The sequence below is a fragment of the Wolffia australiana genome, chromosome 5 (genome assembly GCF_029677425.1).
Source record: "Wolffia australiana isolate 7733 chromosome 5, ASM2967742v1".
Taxonomy (NCBI): Eukaryota; Viridiplantae; Streptophyta; class Magnoliopsida; order Alismatales; family Araceae; genus Wolffia; species Wolffia australiana.
Window position 1 is genome coordinate 11,317,624 of NC_135839.1, and position 18,057 is coordinate 11,335,680.

Below are 18,057 nucleotides of genomic sequence, written 5' to 3' on the forward strand. Positions count from 1 at the left end.
TCGTCGATGTCTTCGTCGATGCACAAACTAGGGCGGTCAGGAATGGAGGAGAAAGGCCACGGGGGGTCGGAGCAGCTCAGTAGGTGGCAATGGCGCGGCGTGGGAGCAAAGTATAGGAGGCTGGGCGAGGATGAAGAGAGAGCAAGAGTCACCAGGTCGACGCAGTACGAGCGACAGTCAAGGCTTGACGAGCGCGTCCGTCGGCCGGAGCAGTTTGGATGACGTTCGTTGGCGCAGGGACAACGGCGATCCAAGCAGACCGATGGTCCACTTCCAGGCGTTGAGCAGTTTGATTGACCGTTGACGGCGGGCAAGCAGGATCCCGTATCTCAATCATCAACCGGAGAATGAATGCACGAGGGAACTCCAACTATAAGTGATGTTGATCACGTGCATGCTCAGGGCATTAGGCTGTCCGATAGATTGACGGTTGTCGCGTCACAGCCAGCGATCGTGGCGGGCACACAGGACGCACTTAACAATGCTGGGGCGATCAAAGCCGACAAAGAGAGTTGATCGTGATGTGCCGAAGTGGTGAGAAGGGTAGGCATGGGACGACCCCTGGAAAGCAGAAGCAATCTAGTCGCAACTTCCAGCAATGCTGTGGGCCGGCCACTCAACTCAACTGCATGGTTGATCGACGGATACAATAGTGTATGCGTTCGTCGGTCGTATTGACCAATCACGAAGAAGTTTGCCACGCGAGAGGCTCAACAGAAACGGTTGATGCGATTCGCATTAGCCGACGCTGGAGTCGCTCGGGATCGCAGATGGGAAGTTGCACGGGCGTGCAACAAAGTGACGTCTTGACAGAAAATCCTCACAGGACGAGCCTTGGCGTCGGAGGTCTGAACGCGAACGGGTGAGATGCGAGCCGAGTTGACCACCGGTGGGGCCGCTCGAAGTTGCAGCCATGGAGTTTCACCTCTCGCCGTGCAAATGGAAATGACCGGACAGAAGTCCACGCGGGGACTGAATCTCGACGCTGGAAGTTTGAACGCGATCGGGCCCAAGAGTCAGTCAGCGAAGGGTGGCAAATGCAGTGAACTTCTTTGTTTCTTTCCTTGTTCCTCTTCCCTCTTCTTCTTCTTCTCTACCTCTTCCTTCTCCTGGGTGAGATCTGCGACGGTAACTGCAAATACACAACTTCCAGATCTAGATTGAACGTGGGGCTCATCATGGTCTTATCTAAGGCAATGATGGGCCCCTTACAGGGAGTCCAACTATGGGGCCCAATAAGAGACCCCATTTTCATCTTAAAATTAAAGAAACTAAGAGATTAAAAAATGATAAGAAATTAACACGATACGGACGCGTCACGACGAGTAGGGGTACAAGACGTGATGAAGACAGAACACAAATTGAACCAACGAAAAAGATAATGGAAAGTACGAAGATACGAATGCGGACATGCTCTACCCAGAGTATTTAAACCCTGGCATCTTCAGAGACACTTTGGCATGCCGTTCGGGGTGGACGCGGACCAGCGATGGTGCTGATATTGACGAAGATGGCTCTGATGATGTGTTGTCGACGATGCTTAGGCGCGCTCCATCAATCCTCCCGGGGTCGGGAGAACTCGGCTCTGACGAGTTGACGGTGGCGAAGGGAAATGGCTGAAGGAGATCTCGCCGTAGGCATTGTAGATCGTCCTCCGTGATCCAAGAGTCGTCCTCACTTGTGCGTCTGTGCCAACGCACCAAAAACCTCCGCGATACCTAGTCCCCTGCATAGTTAATTACCTCCTGTAGTATACAATCGTCTGACTCGTGCCAATCAGGTGAGATGATCAGGGGAGTAGTCGCGATAAACTCACTCACACTAAAGGGGTCTAGAAAGGCTCGGTCGGAGGGGGGAGAAGGGGCTCGGTACGGAGCCAGGTCCACCACGTTAAACGTGGAGCTGATCCCCCACGTAGGAGGGATTTCGACGACGTAGGCGTTATTGCCCACTCTTTGGGGGATCGAGAACGGGCTGGCCCTACGAGCATGTAGCTTAGTTGCCGTCCCAAGAGAATATCTCTCCGGTCTAAGTCTCACCATCACACGGTCTCCCACATCGAAGACTCGGGGTCGGCGATGCAAGTCGGCAGCCTACTTGTACAATGCATTTTGACTCTTGATTCTATCATGAATATGCGTATGCAACGAAGAAACATGCTGGGTGAATGTAAGACCGTCCTTAGAATCCTAACACGAGGATCTACTGGTGCTAAGTCGAGGGGTTGACGAGGAGCCTGGCCATAAGCGATCTCAAAAGGACTCTACCCGGTGGTTCGATTCACTTAGGAATTGTACGTGAACTCAGTGCGGGGAATGATCAAGTCCCACGTCGTGAGGTGCTCGCCTACTAGGGACCGGAGTAGGTTACCCAAGTTTAGGTATAGGTTTAGGTTTTTCCAAAAAACAGATACATAGACCGACACCATCATTCTCTAATGAGAAATGTTTAAGGCCTATTTAAAATCCCATTTTTCCTGATCTATTTCTTCTCTATTCCCCCTTATTCTCATCTTTATGTTGTTCACATCTTCATGTTGTTTTTCTCCTTTTAGCCGTTTGCCTGTGGCTATTATTTTCTTCCTTTTTATGCCCCTCTCTCTTTCGTTGTCCTCTCTGGCGGCTATCTTATCCTTTCCTGCTTTTCTCTTCTTTTTCCTTTCCTTCGGGCTTAATTATTTTATCACCAGGCAAATCATTTATTTGGAGTTCTCTTCTCAGACAGACTCTACGCCCTATCTTCTGTGGGGTCTTGTCTTTCTTTCATTCTTCTCACCGTCTACTTCTCCTAACTCCACCTCATCTGCTCACTTTCTTTCCCCCTTGCTGCCTTCTTTGACTTGTTCTCCCTCTTTTCTTACATGCCGCCCCCTCTCCGGTTGCCTTTTTTTCTTCCTCTTTCATGAACCCTTGACCAAGTTGAAGTTTTCATCGTGGGATCTTTCCAAGATTGGCCGCCTCACGGCCACAACCCCTATAAATCTAAAGCAGATACCACGGAACCTGCAGAGCATCCAATCGTCGTCTCCATGTCCCCCATACGCATCTTGTCCGAGAGCATCGTCTATCCTTCTGAGAGGGCAACCGCCGGAGGCAAGTCCCGCTGCGAATTGTCTCTGTGGGACTTGGCCCTGCTCTCATTTCCGTACATCCAGTATGGGCACCTCTTCTCTTTCCCGTCAGGCGATCCCATGGAAAACATCGTCGAAAACATCACGTCGTCTCCATCGATTGTGCTCTCACACTTTCGTCCCCTCGCCGGGCGCCTAGTCGTCGACAAGCACGAAAATAGCGGCGACATCTCGGCCTACATCGACTGCGACGACCGCGGCGCCGCGTTCCGCCTCGCCGCCGCAGACAGTGTATACGTGGGAGACGTGCAGGCCAGGTCAGAAGACGTCCGTGCCTTTGTCGATGACTTGTGCCCATAAAATGGCGCCATCAGCTACGACGGCGTTTCCCTTCATTTTCTTGCTGTCCAGCTGACGAAGCTCGAGGGCGGCGTCTTCCTCAGCTGCTCCTTCAATCACGGCGTCGGCGATGGAACCTCCTTCTGGAACTTCTTCAATGCCTGGGCCGAGATTTCGCGTTCTCCAACGTCCCATCTTCGTCTAAGTTCCGAGCCGGTGCTGGAGAGGTGGTTTCCCGACGGTTGTACGCCGCCATTAAAGTTGCCCTTGGCCCACGAAGACGACTTCATTGAGAGGATCTCGGCGCCGCCGCTGAGAGATAAATTCTTCCGCTTCTCGGCGGGGGCCATCGCGCGGCTCAAGGCGGAGGCCAACGAGGAGCTGAAAACGAACAAGATCTCGTCTTTCAAGGCTCTCACGACGTGCATGTGGCGGTGTATTACCCGGGCGCGACGTATCCCCGAAAATGAGACGGTACACTGCGGGCTGGTGGCGGACGACCGGAGGCGACTGAGCCCCCCGCTGCTTCGCCTGGCGACCGGAGGTATACTTCGCCTGCTGTATTTCCCCGTTATCCGACTCAGCCAACGCCAGCGACCTTCTGAGCCGCGGCGTGGGCTGGGCAGCGGGATTGATCCACGACGCAGTGGCAAGCCTTACAGATGAGGCGATCAGGGAGAAGGGAAAAACGTGGATGGAGGCCCCGGTGGTGTACCCTTTCTCGCTGATGGAAAACTTCTGCATGTTCATGGGAAGCTCGCCGAGGTTTGACAAGTACGGGTGCGACTTTGGGTGGGGGAAGGCGGTGGCCGTGCGCAGCGGCAACGCGGAGAAGTACGATGGGATGATTTTGGTGTATCCTGGCAGGGAAGGCGGCGGACGCATCGACCTCGAGGTCTGCCTTTTGCCGGAAGCCATGGCCCTGCTCGAATTGGATCCAGAGCTCAATCGGGTTGTGCCATCAGATTGACTTCTCTCAGGAGAAAGCTCATCGTTCCGTTGCATCCGCAGTAGGAGTATCCAGGGTGATTAATTCGCCGTTTTTATTTTTGGGTGCATTTATTAGGGTGTGAAATGATAAGGATTTATTGAGTTTGTTAATGGTTTATCAATTTTGTTTTCGTGGATTTTAACAGATGACAAAGCGTAAGGAAAATATTTTGATTAAATAAAACATAAAGACAATGGAAATTTACGTGTTCTTAGAGCGACACTTGGATGGAGATGTAGCCCAACAAAATATATGTCTGATATGGATTTCCATTCACACATGGGTTTACAACTACCACGCATGGAGAATCTAGTTCAATATGAATGCATGTTGGAAAAACATTGAGGAAAAATATGCTTTAGTTAATGTGGTTACAGAATCATACGGACTGTTTTAGAGTCAATCTTAAACTACTGACATTTTATCAATATCATACAAGCTATTTTGTTCATTATTCTGGTACCCAACTTAAATTCATTCAACTCACTACCATCATAGATCTGGAAACTACTTTCTCAACTAAGTACTGTCACTCTTTGTATAACAGTTTCATTTTCCTCTGAAACTATGTAATAATCCTATGCTTTTAGATATGTAATATTCCTATAACATTATTTACCATGAGTAGATAATTTGTATTTTCACATCACTCTTATAAGAGATAAAATCTTCATGATATAGAGATGTCAATATCTAATGATAAGAAATAAATTGAAAATATATTTCTATTTTCCCTTAAACTACTACCATTTTAGAAAAAATATATTCTGTCAAAGTTTTATTTTCATTATCAAAAGAATATTAAATATTCATCTATGTGTCATCATGAAAGAATGAGGCCTGAACTATAAACTATATTAGCAAGAGTGAGCAGTCTATCAAGTGAGATTATCTAACTTTACCATGAAATATATTTGAGAAGTATATCTCACAATGCTTATCATAAAAAACCTACTTACAATTGATGAGTTTAGAAGAAAATTAATGATTGTGGTACTTGGAATAAAAAGAATAAATCATAATAAACTTAATTATGGTATGGAAATGATTTGGCAAAGTGTTTCCATGATAATACTGATTTCAACGTTATATTTTAAACATCCCAATAATAAAATTTGCTTCTTGGAAGAATGCCATTCAAGTCTTAGTGAATTCATTATATGTGTCATTAGTTCCCTTGAAAATTAAATAATAAAACTTACAGAGACATCCCTGAATAATAGATGGAAGGAATAAAATGATTGATTTGATTGCTGATCCAATTCATAACAAAATAAACTATTTGGTACTTCATATCCTTCATAATAATTATGTCTAGGTTCCATTGAATTGGAATCATGAAAGTTAGATATGTAAAATTCGAAAATGATATCCTGTTAACAATTTCATCTATAATTAAGTAAGAGAATAAATCCTTATAATTAAAAGCTTTTCTAATATGGCCTGAAAGCACAACAAGTTTATCTATAAATATAGTTATGTAAATACTTTTGTTTTATGATATATAATACATATTTTCCATATGCTGAAAAAATGATGTTTTCATTGGAACAAACTTTGGTGCCTTAGGAAAACCCCACATAGTCTAATTGACTGCAAGTTGAATAAGCTATGACCCCTTAATTCATTCGTGCTAGGGACCTTGAACTCCTATAAAGACAACTCCATAAAAATATAATAAAAAAAGAGAATTAAGAGTTAGGTATGATTAGAGAAATAGTCAAAAATAATTTTCTTTTAACGTTTCCTGATAATCCTGTTCACCCTTTTAAGAATAATTAAACCTACGTTAGGACAGAGTAATCTTTCAAAAACAAAACAGTTTTTGGCATCCAATAAACTACAATAAATCAATAATATTCCTGTACAAAATAACTTGTGAACCTCGTACCAATAGGGATCTTTGGAATGTCCTAACTTGCATCAAGAATGTTGTGGATAAATATTCCAATTAATAAGAGAGAGGTACTTAAAATATTATGCATAGTGATTCTCCCAATATACTCCTCTGTTGTATCCTTAAAACATTATGCATACTTAAAACATTCGAAGGACATTTCCATCTCTTATTTAAGTTGTTGGATGCAATCCTGTTCCTGAATTTCTGTCATGTTGTTTAGATTATCATTTAAATGAAGTTCATCTGAACAAGGCAAACATATTTCATTCATCTGAATGCTCTTAATATGGTATAAATACATAACTGCCTTCGTGTCCCATTGCACTTTAAAAGTGGAACCTCGTTTTGACCCAAATTTACAAGCTACCAAACTAATACCGAAATTATTTGCACATAAAACTAATTTTTTTATCATTAACAAGAGTTGTTTTCTTCCTTGAATCCTAGGGCTACCCATGAACTATGAGACAATCATTCGCGTACATTATTTTTTTAATAAAAAATTTATGTAATATTCATATAATTCAATATCATATAAAATGCACAAATAATCATAAATATAGTCTAAATTCGGATTTTTGATAAAAAATCATATGAAAGTTACAACACAACATTTATGATTCTATGTTAATAAACTGATGCTATGAGAATTTTATAACTTAAAATTGAATAATATCAGTAATTTATCAGTTCAGATATCAGGCTAAAACTGGATGTGTTAGAATTTATTTAAATAGGAAGTTACACGATAATTTCTTACAAAATTATCCATATGTATGGCAATGATTTGGCTAAAAATCTAAAAAATGTGTGATAGGAATTTCAGACAGCCTTTAACATACAATAGGTATGTTCAAAATATTCTAATAGACTTGAAGCTGATAAAATTAAGTTAAGGGTTTTAAACTGTGCTTGGTGCTTTTGAGTTTAATGAATAAAAGTATGAACAAGTACTCACGTAAATAAATCTAGCTTATTGATGAGTACAGATTATCCCAGTGTAGAAAATTAATCAAGGATTTAACATACTTTAACTTGTGAATAATAAGATTAGGGAAGATACATATAAAATAAAAGACATCGATAAATGGAAGATGTGAGTTCATAAACATGAAATTAGGTTTGAAATTATGCTTCGGGGTTTTTATTTATAAAACATATAATAATTCCTTACTAAGAATGTGTTGAAAAAGAGATTTCTCCATTAGTATTTTAGGACGTTTTTATATTGTTTGTATTTCTTATGAATATATATGGCTAAGTTCAATCATAATGAAAGAAAGATATTTAAAGTGCATTGTGAAAATAAGACAAACACATACTTTTATTATTTAATAAATTTATCAAAATTTATTATATTTAAATGATTCTTTGGGGAATTATTTGGCAAATAATTGAATTAATAAAATAAATTCAACTTTATCCGCCTATTGAAAGTGATTTTTGTGGGTGCTTAAGCACAAAGGTGCATCTATTGCAAATGGCAATAGAATTAAGCTACGGTCGGGGATGTTCAAAGCTAGATGTACTATTTTCTACATGATGAATTTTTCTGAATTGATGTGGTGGAAAAGCCCTTATGTAGGTTAGCTTATTAAATGTTATTCTAGCAAAAAATAGAAGGGAATCAGCTGAAGTAAAACGAATGCATAAACCTTTTTATCAGGTTAGTTAGTTTTCAAGATGGCATTTTTATCTTTTCCAAATCAACATATTTGGATCACTGCTCTGGATATTGGAAACATTTAACAAATAGTGAAAGCAATAAATCTTTTGCACTTAGTGATGCCGGACGTTGTTGGGGACGTCATCCGATCGGGTATCGAGACGATGCTCAGATACCTAGATGATGTCAGAAGTCGTTAGTGATGTCGTCCGATGAATAAGTCCCTAACAAGATGTAATTACATGATGCGATGAATCCTAGGTGGACGTACGTGCAGGACCTGACTCGTGGGGACTCGCCAAGCTCCGAGCTCCAGGGTGGCGACCGGTGACAGTGACCGTGACCTTCTGACCTCGTCAGAGCGATGACGATGACTACTGTGAGGAGCGGAGTAATTCCGTTGACGCTCGCACGTAACGGACGGGATCAACTTGTACCTAGGAATTCGTTCAACTCGTAGTTTTTTCAATAAACTCTCTCACCTAAACTAACCCAAGTGCGATAGAGTGCAGCCATAAATATACTAGAAGACGCAATGTAACTGAGGAGCAAGGGGTACGGCGTACTTCGTCAGTGGTGACGTTCGTCGTTGCGATCTTGAAAGCTATGTAATGCAGGCGACGACAGTAACAGCAGCATCCATAGATGGCACCTAGAGCAGCAAGGGCGTCCTCCGAGCACAAGTTAGGCAACCTGTCGGCGATGTAGTGAACGGGCGCACAGGACTGATGACCAAGGATATGGCATGGAAAACCCGCCTCGTTCCCGAGGTGAACCACAAGCTGGCGCACGATACTGCATTGTCGGGGTCGACTAGATGGAGTAGGGCTGAATCTGGGTGGTTGTCGCCAGACGTCGACGTCCTGACTGTGCTAGGATCAACGTACACTAAAATCTCGGACGTGTACGCAAAGAGCCAAGGTCAATGCGCCCACCGTTCGGGGCTCGATCAGGCATTCGATAGCTAACGCCGGTGATCGGAACGATGCGAGGAAGTTGACTGTCACTCGTTGTGGCTGCTGGGAAGGGCGGATAGGCCGACGGAGCAACCTAACAGAACCCATGGGGAGCGGGCAAAGATCTGGTCAACGTGTTGTCAATGATTGGCCCCTCTTGGTGCTACAAGAGGCATCGATGAACTGGTGTGGTCCTCGGCGGGCATCCATAGGGGTGCTCAGATCGATGAGCAGTCGTGCGCTGCTACGGAAGACATGGACGGGAATGGAAGACATGCTATGGTAGTGGAGTTCCTTCCCGTTCCCGTTCTCTTCCTTCCTCTTCTTCGTCCTCTATTTTGCCCTTTCTCCTTCTTGTTGAGAGCAAGAATAAACAACAACAAACTTCAGAGAATTTCCTGGTCTAAGATTTAGGGCTCCCTCGTGCCCCTTTATAGAGGGGCATGATGGCCCTTAGTAAGGGCAGGCAACGGTGCCCTTACTGGGGGGGGTGTGTGTCTTATATATAGGACCTCCACTTTAAGACAAAACAACAATAGTTTCTGACATGCGTTTGCCGGCGTGAATACAACACACAAAAATATGACGGACACAAAATGATATGAGGAACATGGGTTCGACGAATACGAACACATGAACGCGGTAAAATGATGAATTGAACGAGCATAGGATGGCGAAACATTCAAAACGGTCGATGGTGTGGCCGTGCTTTCACCTGAGTTTGTTAAACCGGGGTGTCTTCGTCGTTGCCTTGGCATGCCTGTTGGACATAACGCGAACCGGAAGGCTGTCAACGATGATGATGGCGGCTCCAAAGACGTCTCCGATGGAGTGAGCTGGCACTCTGATAACATGAATTTTTAGTACATTATATTATCACATTTACATGTTTTTTTGCATTAAATCACTAATATTTGCATGTTATCAAGCTTAAAATGATTAAATCTATTTTTAGAATGATCTTCTGAATTTTATACATTTTTTGGGATTTTTCTAACAATAGATTCTATAAGAATACAATATTTGAGACAAAATATGATTTCTCTCGAATATTTTGACATTAAATTTGGAAAGATATTTTTTTTTTTGAGTAAAAAATTATATATATATATACGTATTGTTTGGCATTTTATTTTATTTAATATGAAATTTGAAGTATTTTGGCTTCTTTATGGCGTACGATGACGTGTTGCGCTGACGCGCCGCCATGTCAATGTAGAGAAAGAGGTTTTTTCTTTGTTTTTTGTCCTTTTGTCATGTACATGTGGCATGGAATACGAAAAGCCATGAATATGAAAAGCCACGGAATATAAAAAGCCACGGTATATGAAAAGCCACGGAATACGAAAATTCACAGAATACAAAAAGCCACATAATACAAAAAACCACGGAATACGAAAAGCCACAAAATACCAAGTGTTTTGACTTCTTAACAGACACAAAACCGATGACATTGATGAGGAGAGAGAAGAAAATAAAGGCTAGGATTGCTTCAACCTCAAAAGGCCATAACTTTTGATACACCACTTCGATTGAGCTAAAATTTTAAGTGTTTCTTCATCTTCCCTTCATTTTTCTATCCATACTGATGGAGGACCATCCGCAAGTTGAAGCACCAGGTCTACCCGCGCCGACACGTCAGCAACCACGTTGCGAAGCTCGAGCTGACGAGAAAGACCCGGCGTTCAACTACACTGCGTGACGAGAAGGCGTCCCCAATTTTATTTTCCTCGCATTTTTCTGAACTTTGTCGTTGTGTTTTTGTTTGGGGAGGGCCTCCGTGTTTTGGCCCTTCCGTCGTACTTCCAACTGCATTTTACAGACCGATTAGGGGTTTTTCCCTAATTACGGGCCTCCCCTAGGGATCCCTCTCTTCCACTATAAAAGGAGAAGAGATGCCGTAGAGGAGGGAGGAGAATTTTTGAAGTTGATTAAGTTTTCCAGTTTGTTAGAATGGAGTCCCCTTGAAGGAGAAGAGAAAACCATCGCCGTCAGCCGCTGATGTCTGCAGGTCACTTCTACCGTGCTGGACTGTGTCGTTGCCGCGTCACCGCAGCTGCCCTCGCCCGCTCGTCACAATCACTCGCCTCCAGCCGTCTGTTTCCGCTCACCGTCGCCGGCCACTCGTCGCCGGCCACTCGTCGCCGGCCACCCACTGCTAATCGCCCGTCGTCACCGCTCGCCCTAGGCTACTGCTGCCCGCCAAGCGCCGACACTCCGCGCGTCCGCCCGCCTCCTGTCGTCGGCCGCACCCGCTTGGCGCCCTCCGCCGCGACACCGGAATGCCCGGCCGAGATGCTGTCGGACCTTAGGCGCTCAGCCGAGACCGAATTGCCCCCACCGCCTCGGGCTGAGTTGACTCAGTGGAAGGAAGGGGCGGGGGTTCGACTGATTCCCCACTGAGTCGACTCAGCTCGACCCGGTTTTAAGTGACTGGCGAGTTTCGACCGAGTCGACTCAGTGTCAACTCGGATTTAAGAAAGGGCAATCCCGGGAAATACTGGTATTCGGAGGGATACGGTCCACATTTTCCAACCGAGAAGGGGCTAGGGCATTTGATGATCAGGCGCCGCTGCCGCTGCCGCCGCCGCCGCCGCCGCTGCCACCGCTGTCGTTCGCCGCCGTTGCAGCCGCCGCTCGCCGTTGCCGATCGCCCCGGCCATGGCCGCCCACTGCTCGCCGCTGCTAGCCGCCTCCCGCTGTCGGTCGTGGCCGCTCGGCGCTCCTTTCGGTGCCACCGAATGCACCAGCTGCCACTGCCCGCTGAGCACCGATACCCGGTGCAGCCGCCCGCCTTCTGCCATCGGACGCTTCCGCCTGGCATCCTCTTTGGCGCCACCGAGCGCATTGGCTGCAGAATCCGCCGAGTGCCGATACTCAGCGTGTCCGCCCGATTCACATAGTCGGTCGCGCGCGCTCAGTGCCCTCTTCGGCGCCGCCGAACGCCTCGGCTGCTGTCGCTCGCTGAACACCGTTGCCCGGTCGCCCGCCCGCCTCACTTCGCCAACCACACCCGCTCGACGCTCTCTTGGGCGTCGCTGAGTGCCATGGTTTCCGCCGCCCGCTGACGTTGCTACCGGCGCGCCCGCCCATCGTCCGCCGTCGATCGTGCCCGCTCGGTGCCCTCCCACCCGCCCCGGGTGTGCCACGCCACTCACGCTCTCCGGACGTCCACTACTCGATCCTCCGTGCTAGGCCTCCCGACGATTGTTCCAGCTCGACCTCAGTCTCGCCGCCAAGTTCTGCCACGCTAATCAAGACTCGGCATCGGCCACCGTGACTACCGGACTCTCGTCTGCAGGTCACGCCGCTAACCCATCTCGCGCATCATTATTTCTTGCAATACTTTACTCTCGTGCTCTACCTTCGGACCTTGTCCTCGTCTTTTCCCGTATACTGGGTTCTGGGGGTAGAATCGCCTCTTGTTTTCCCTGCCCACCTCCTTACTTCTGGGATAGGTAGTTGGATTGAAGATACACTTCGTCGATTGATCTAACGGGTCATTGGGAGTCGGATCGTACGTGACACGTACGGGAATCCTTCCAGGGTGCCGCATGAACTTAGCATGAACTTAGCATGAATTCACAAGATAATTGTAATGAATTTAAACTTGAGAACTTGATTATTTGATGACATATTTTAGAGTCATCAAACACCCCCAACTTAGATCATTACTAGTCCCTTAGTAATGACATGCAGGTGAGAATAAAAGATGATCTCAAGGTGAATTTTGACTTCCGATAACTTTGATTCATGCTCTTCTCAAGGAGTATTTTCAGCAATTAAAATTGACCAGCGTAGAAGAAATTTAGGATCTATCTCAGCCTTAAACCTCAACTAAGTGCACATGATCTATGGAGTACATATAGTAAGTACATAGTATATGGAATAAGATCGAGTTAACACCCCAAGCGCACTACTGAACGAGGCGTAGAGAGTGGAATTAGTGCTAGCTCAATACTATGGCTATAGTAGCATCGGCTCAAACACACAGGAGACAGCTTTTCCACCTTTATTTTATTTGGCATTTGCTGCTTGTTGGTCATTTTTGATGACAATCAACTTTAGTACTATGATGCAAGCTTTTGCTTGTTTATGCGCAGTGCAGCTTTCACTTGATAGTTTGGTGGCGCTTATCCACTACCCATGTGCCGTCCTTAGTAGACCGGCAGCTTATTCCCCCGATGAAGTTATGTATCCTTCATGGGTCAGGGAGCTTCACTCACGTCATAATAATACTGCCAATGAGCTAACACTAACCCTACTCTCCACTAAAGCTAAAAATTTTCGTGCATGTAAGTGCTAACTCAACCCGAGGTGGATGGTGAGGTGAGAGAAGTATAATGGTAATAGATATGACTGTCGTGGTATGGATCGTAGTGCACCTAGCTAGGCTTACTTCACCTAGGATTCCCTAGCTGGCCACTCTTGCATTTCTACCCTTTTGAAAAGAATCGAATTATCATGCATATCATTGGACAATCATCTCCTAAGATCATCAAATATCCATGGTTTGTGCATGCAAAAACGAAAAAAATTTCATGGATAATGCATGTAAATGTACTCCCCACCCCCCCTCAATAAAAGGCATGTTCCTACATGACAAATCGTAATTGAGAGGAAGGAGAAAGGAATACCAAACCATGGAAGGAAGGGCGGCGATCAGCATGCGTGTTGTCTAGTGACGTGTTAGGTGGGCGTGGATCGGAGTGGCTGCACATGAGAACAGAAACAAAAACGCAGAAACAAAAACAAAACAAGGAAAGTAACCAAGCATAGAGAATAGGAAATGTACTAAAAACAAAAACTAATCAGATCATGAACTATCATGCGATGGCTTTTCTAACGTAATATTCATGGGGCTGTGAATATCGTCTTCTTCTAAGTAGGGTTTGAGCCGTTGCCCGTTCACAGTGAATCATCTTTGAGACGTAGGATCTAAAATTGTGACGGCTCCATTCTCAAAAACCTGCTGAACAAGGAAGGGACCATCCCATCGCGTTTTCAATTTACCTGGAAAGAGTTTTAGTGTAGAGTTGTAAAGCCATACTTTTTGATTCTCCACAAAAATTCTTCTCCTCAAGCTCTTGTCATGAAACATCTTCATCTTGGCTTTATAAATCTTCAAATTCTCATAAGCCTCATTTCTTAACTCTTCCAACTCATTCAATTGAAGAAGTCTATGCTTGCCGGCTCTATCCAAATCTAGGTTGAGTTTTCTAATAGCCCAAAGGGCCTTGTGTTCTAACTCAAGTGGTAGGTGACAAGCTTTGCCAAAGATAAGGCGGAAGGAGACATGCCGAGAGGGTTTTGTAAGCTGTCCTATAAGCCCATAACGCCTCGTCTAGCTTCCTAGACCAATCTTTCCCATCTGGGCACTATTTTCCTCAAAATTTTCTTCACCTCTCTATTGCACAATTCAACTTGTCCATTGGCTTGAGGATGATATGGGGTAGTGACTCGATGATGAACACCAAACTTTTTGAGGAGATTCCTAAAGTTGTAATTTGTGAAGTGTGAACCTCCATCACTAATGATCGCTCGTGGGCATCCATATCTATAAAAAATGTGTTTTTCAATAAAATTGGTCACTACCTTACTGTCATTGGTTTTGGAGGGAATGGCTTCTACCCATTTGGAGACGTAGTCAACAGCCATCAAGATGTATTCATAACCGTTAGAACTAGGAAATGGACCCATAAAATCAATTCCCCATAAATCAAATATTTCCACTTCTAAGATGGGTTGTAGGGGCATTCTATCTTTCCTATTGATATTGATGGATGCTTGGCATGCTAAACAACTGTTATAAAATTTCTGCGCGTCATGAAATAATGTAGGCCAAAAGAAACCCGATTCAACAATCTTATGAGCTGTTACCTTGGCCGAGTAGTGAGCCCCTCCTGGTTTTGCGTGGCAGAATTCTAGGATGCTTCGTTGCTCGCTCTCGGGGACGCATCGTCGGAGAATTTGATCTTGTCCTTGGTGAAACAGCTCCGGATCTTCCCAAAAATAAAATCGCGCATCCTTGAGTAGCTTTTTCCTCTCGTGGGAAGTCCAACCTGTAGGAATTTGTCCTGAAACTAAAAAGTTGACAATATGTGCATACCAAGGAACGAATGTTCCTTGTGCAGTTAGGACAAATTCATCAACAAATGCATCATTAATTTGTTCAGGTGGGGCGCCTATGATTCGTGAGAGATGGTCGGCTACTACATTTTCACACCCTTTCTTGTCTTTAATTTCCAAATCAAATTCCTGTAATAAAAGCACCCATCTAATCAATCTCGGTTTAGCCTCTTTCTTCGTTAACAAGTATCTAATAGCTGCATGATCAGAATAAACAGTTATTTTACTACCTAGTAAATAAGACCTAAACTTTTCTAAAGCGAAAATAATGGCCAGCAGCTCCTTTTCGGTGGTGGTGTAATTCAGTTGTGCGTCCACTAAGTTCCTGCTGGCGTAGTAGATCACCACGGGTTTCTTATCAATTCTTTGGCCTAACACTGCACCTACTGCAAAATCAGAAGCGTCGCACATTAGTTCAAAAGGAAGGGTCCAATCGGGCCCTTGCAGGATAGGCGCATTAACCAAAGCTTATTTCAATTTATAAAATGCATCTTTAGCCTCTAGTGTTAGTTCAAAATCATTATTTTTAGACGATAAAAGGTTTGTAAGAGGTTTAGAAATTTTAGCAAAATCAAGGATAAAACGTCTATAGAAACCCGCGTGGCCGAGGAAACCCCTAAGGGTTTTTAGGTTGGTTGGAGGTGGAAGGCCCTGGATGATTTCGATTTTGGCCTTGTCCACTTCCAATCCACGCTTGCTGACCGTGTGTTCCAGCACTACTCCCTCCTGCACCATGAAATGAGATTTTTCCCAACTTAGGACAAGGTTGGACTCAATGCACCTCTTCAATACTTTGGTGAGGCTTAGGAGGCAGTTCTCAAAGGTAGATCCAAATACTGAAAAATCATCCATAAATATTTCTAAACATTCGCCTACTAAATCAGAAAATAGGGCATTCATACATCGCTGAAATGTGGCGGGGGCATTGCATAACCCGAAGGGCATACGCCTGAAGGCATATGTCCCTACGGGACTCGTAAATGTTGTCTTCTCTTGATCATCAGGATGGATGTTTACTTGGTTGTATCCTGAATAACCATCAAGAGAACAAAAATATTGCTGCCCTGACAGTTTTTCTAGTATCTGATCTATGAAGGGTAGTGGGTAGTGATCCTTCTTTGTTGCCTTATTTAATTTCCTGTAATCAATGCACACCCTCCACCCTGTGGTTAATCTTTTCTGCACCTCTTCCCCTTTTTCGTTCACTTCTACGGTAATTCCAGATTTCTTTGGTACCATGTGTACAGGACTCACCCATTTACTGTCGTATATAGCATAAATTATTCCTGCATTCAACCACTTAATCACTTCTTTCTCAAGAACTTCTCTCATGTAAGGGTTGAGTCTCCTTTGATGCTCTCTACAAGGTTTTGCTTCCTCTTCTAAAAATATCCTATGTTCACAGATCAAAGATGGAATTCCTCTAATATCATCAAAGGTCCAACCTATGGCATTTCTATGCTCCCTAAGTACCTCTAGCAAGTCCTTTTCCTGTTCAGAGGATAGTGATGAAGATATGATTACCGGTAGGATTTTCTGCTCATCTAGATATGCATATTTGAGGGATGAGGGAAAAGGTTTCAATTCTGGCCCTACCTCTACCGAAGGGGGGTCTATGATCTCTCCCTCTAGCTCTCTACCCTCTACTTGTGACAAGTATTCTTTAACCACATCCCCTCCTTCATCTTCTGCACACAATTTTAACTCCTCATTGCTTCCTACAGGACACTTCATCATTTTCGATATATCCAGTTGAACTCTCTCCTTTCCAATTTTAAACTCAACCGTCCCCTTCTCCCAATCCATAATCATTTTTGCCATAACCAAGAATGGTCTACCTAAGATGATAGGAGCTAAACTAATGTCTCCCGATATCTTTACATCTGTCACTATAAAGTCTACAGGATTTCACAATTCTCTACAGTGATCATGACATCGGTTAACCTTCCTCGGGTTGCCTAACAGTGCCGTCAGCTAAGAGTAGGTCCATATGAATTTCCTCCAACTCTCCAAACCCACTCTCCTCATATAATGCGGTCGGAATGATACTTATGCTTGCTCCCGTATCTAATAAAACTTTAGAGAAGGTGTTTCCTCCTATTTCGCATGTAATGAAAGGGGCTCCGGGGTCTCTCATTTTGATAGGGATGGCATTAAGAATGCTAGAGGCATTTTCAGATAATTTAACCACTTCCCTAGGCTTCTTAATGATGCAAGAGTCCTTAAGGTACTTCTTTAGGGAAGGTGCACACCTAAGCATATCTTCGACAGTAACAGTCATGGTGGCTTTTCTAAAATTCTCTAGCAGTCGGTTTTCATAATCAAATATCGGTTTTTTTCTATTTAAAGCGGAAGGGTAGGGAACATGCTGCCCACTCGTAGAAGGTAGAGGCTCCTCCACGTAGGGGGGGTCCTCTCCTTCTTCCTCTTGTGGTTCGGTTCCCTTCTTAGAATTCTCTATAGAAGACCGATATGGATCCTGAAGTTCTTTCCCATTTCTCAATTTTGAGATGGCTAGAACCTCAGGATCATCTCTATTCGTCTCATCATGAATGGAATGCTGCACATGATGCAAGTTGCATGGATTGATGGACGGTTTCGTGGGAAGTTTATAAGATGTGCAAGGAGAATCTAACGGTATACCTTGGTGTTCAGATTGGACAGGTCTGAGGCTTTCTAGCATCTTCCTCATCTGCTCTTGAGCATCCAGCATTTGCTTCGTTTGAAACTCCATCATCACTTGCATCCGCATCTCCATTTCCGCCCGCAACTTTTGATTTTGCTTTTCGATCATATCTGAAATGACGGGAGTTAATGTGGAGAAATCAGGTTGAGTTTGAGATGAAACCTGATACTGTTGTGGAGGCCTGTGCTGGAATTGTTGTCTCTGCTGGAACGGGGGTTGAGCTGCCGGCTTGTTTCCTTGGTGGAAGGCCTCTCCGTTTTGGAAATTTGACCGCTTTTGACCCGCCCACGGTTGTTGCGGCTGGTTGAAAGCCTTCACCT

General features: G+C 44.5%; 1 pseudogene; it reads left to right on the forward strand.

Annotated features, from left to right (window-relative positions):
* The first annotated feature begins 2,927 nt into the window (after positions 1-2,927).
* On the forward strand, positions 2,928-4,517 carry LOC144703340 (putative acetyltransferase At3g50280; annotated as a pseudogene).
* The last annotated feature ends 13,540 nt before the right edge of the window (positions 4,518-18,057 follow it).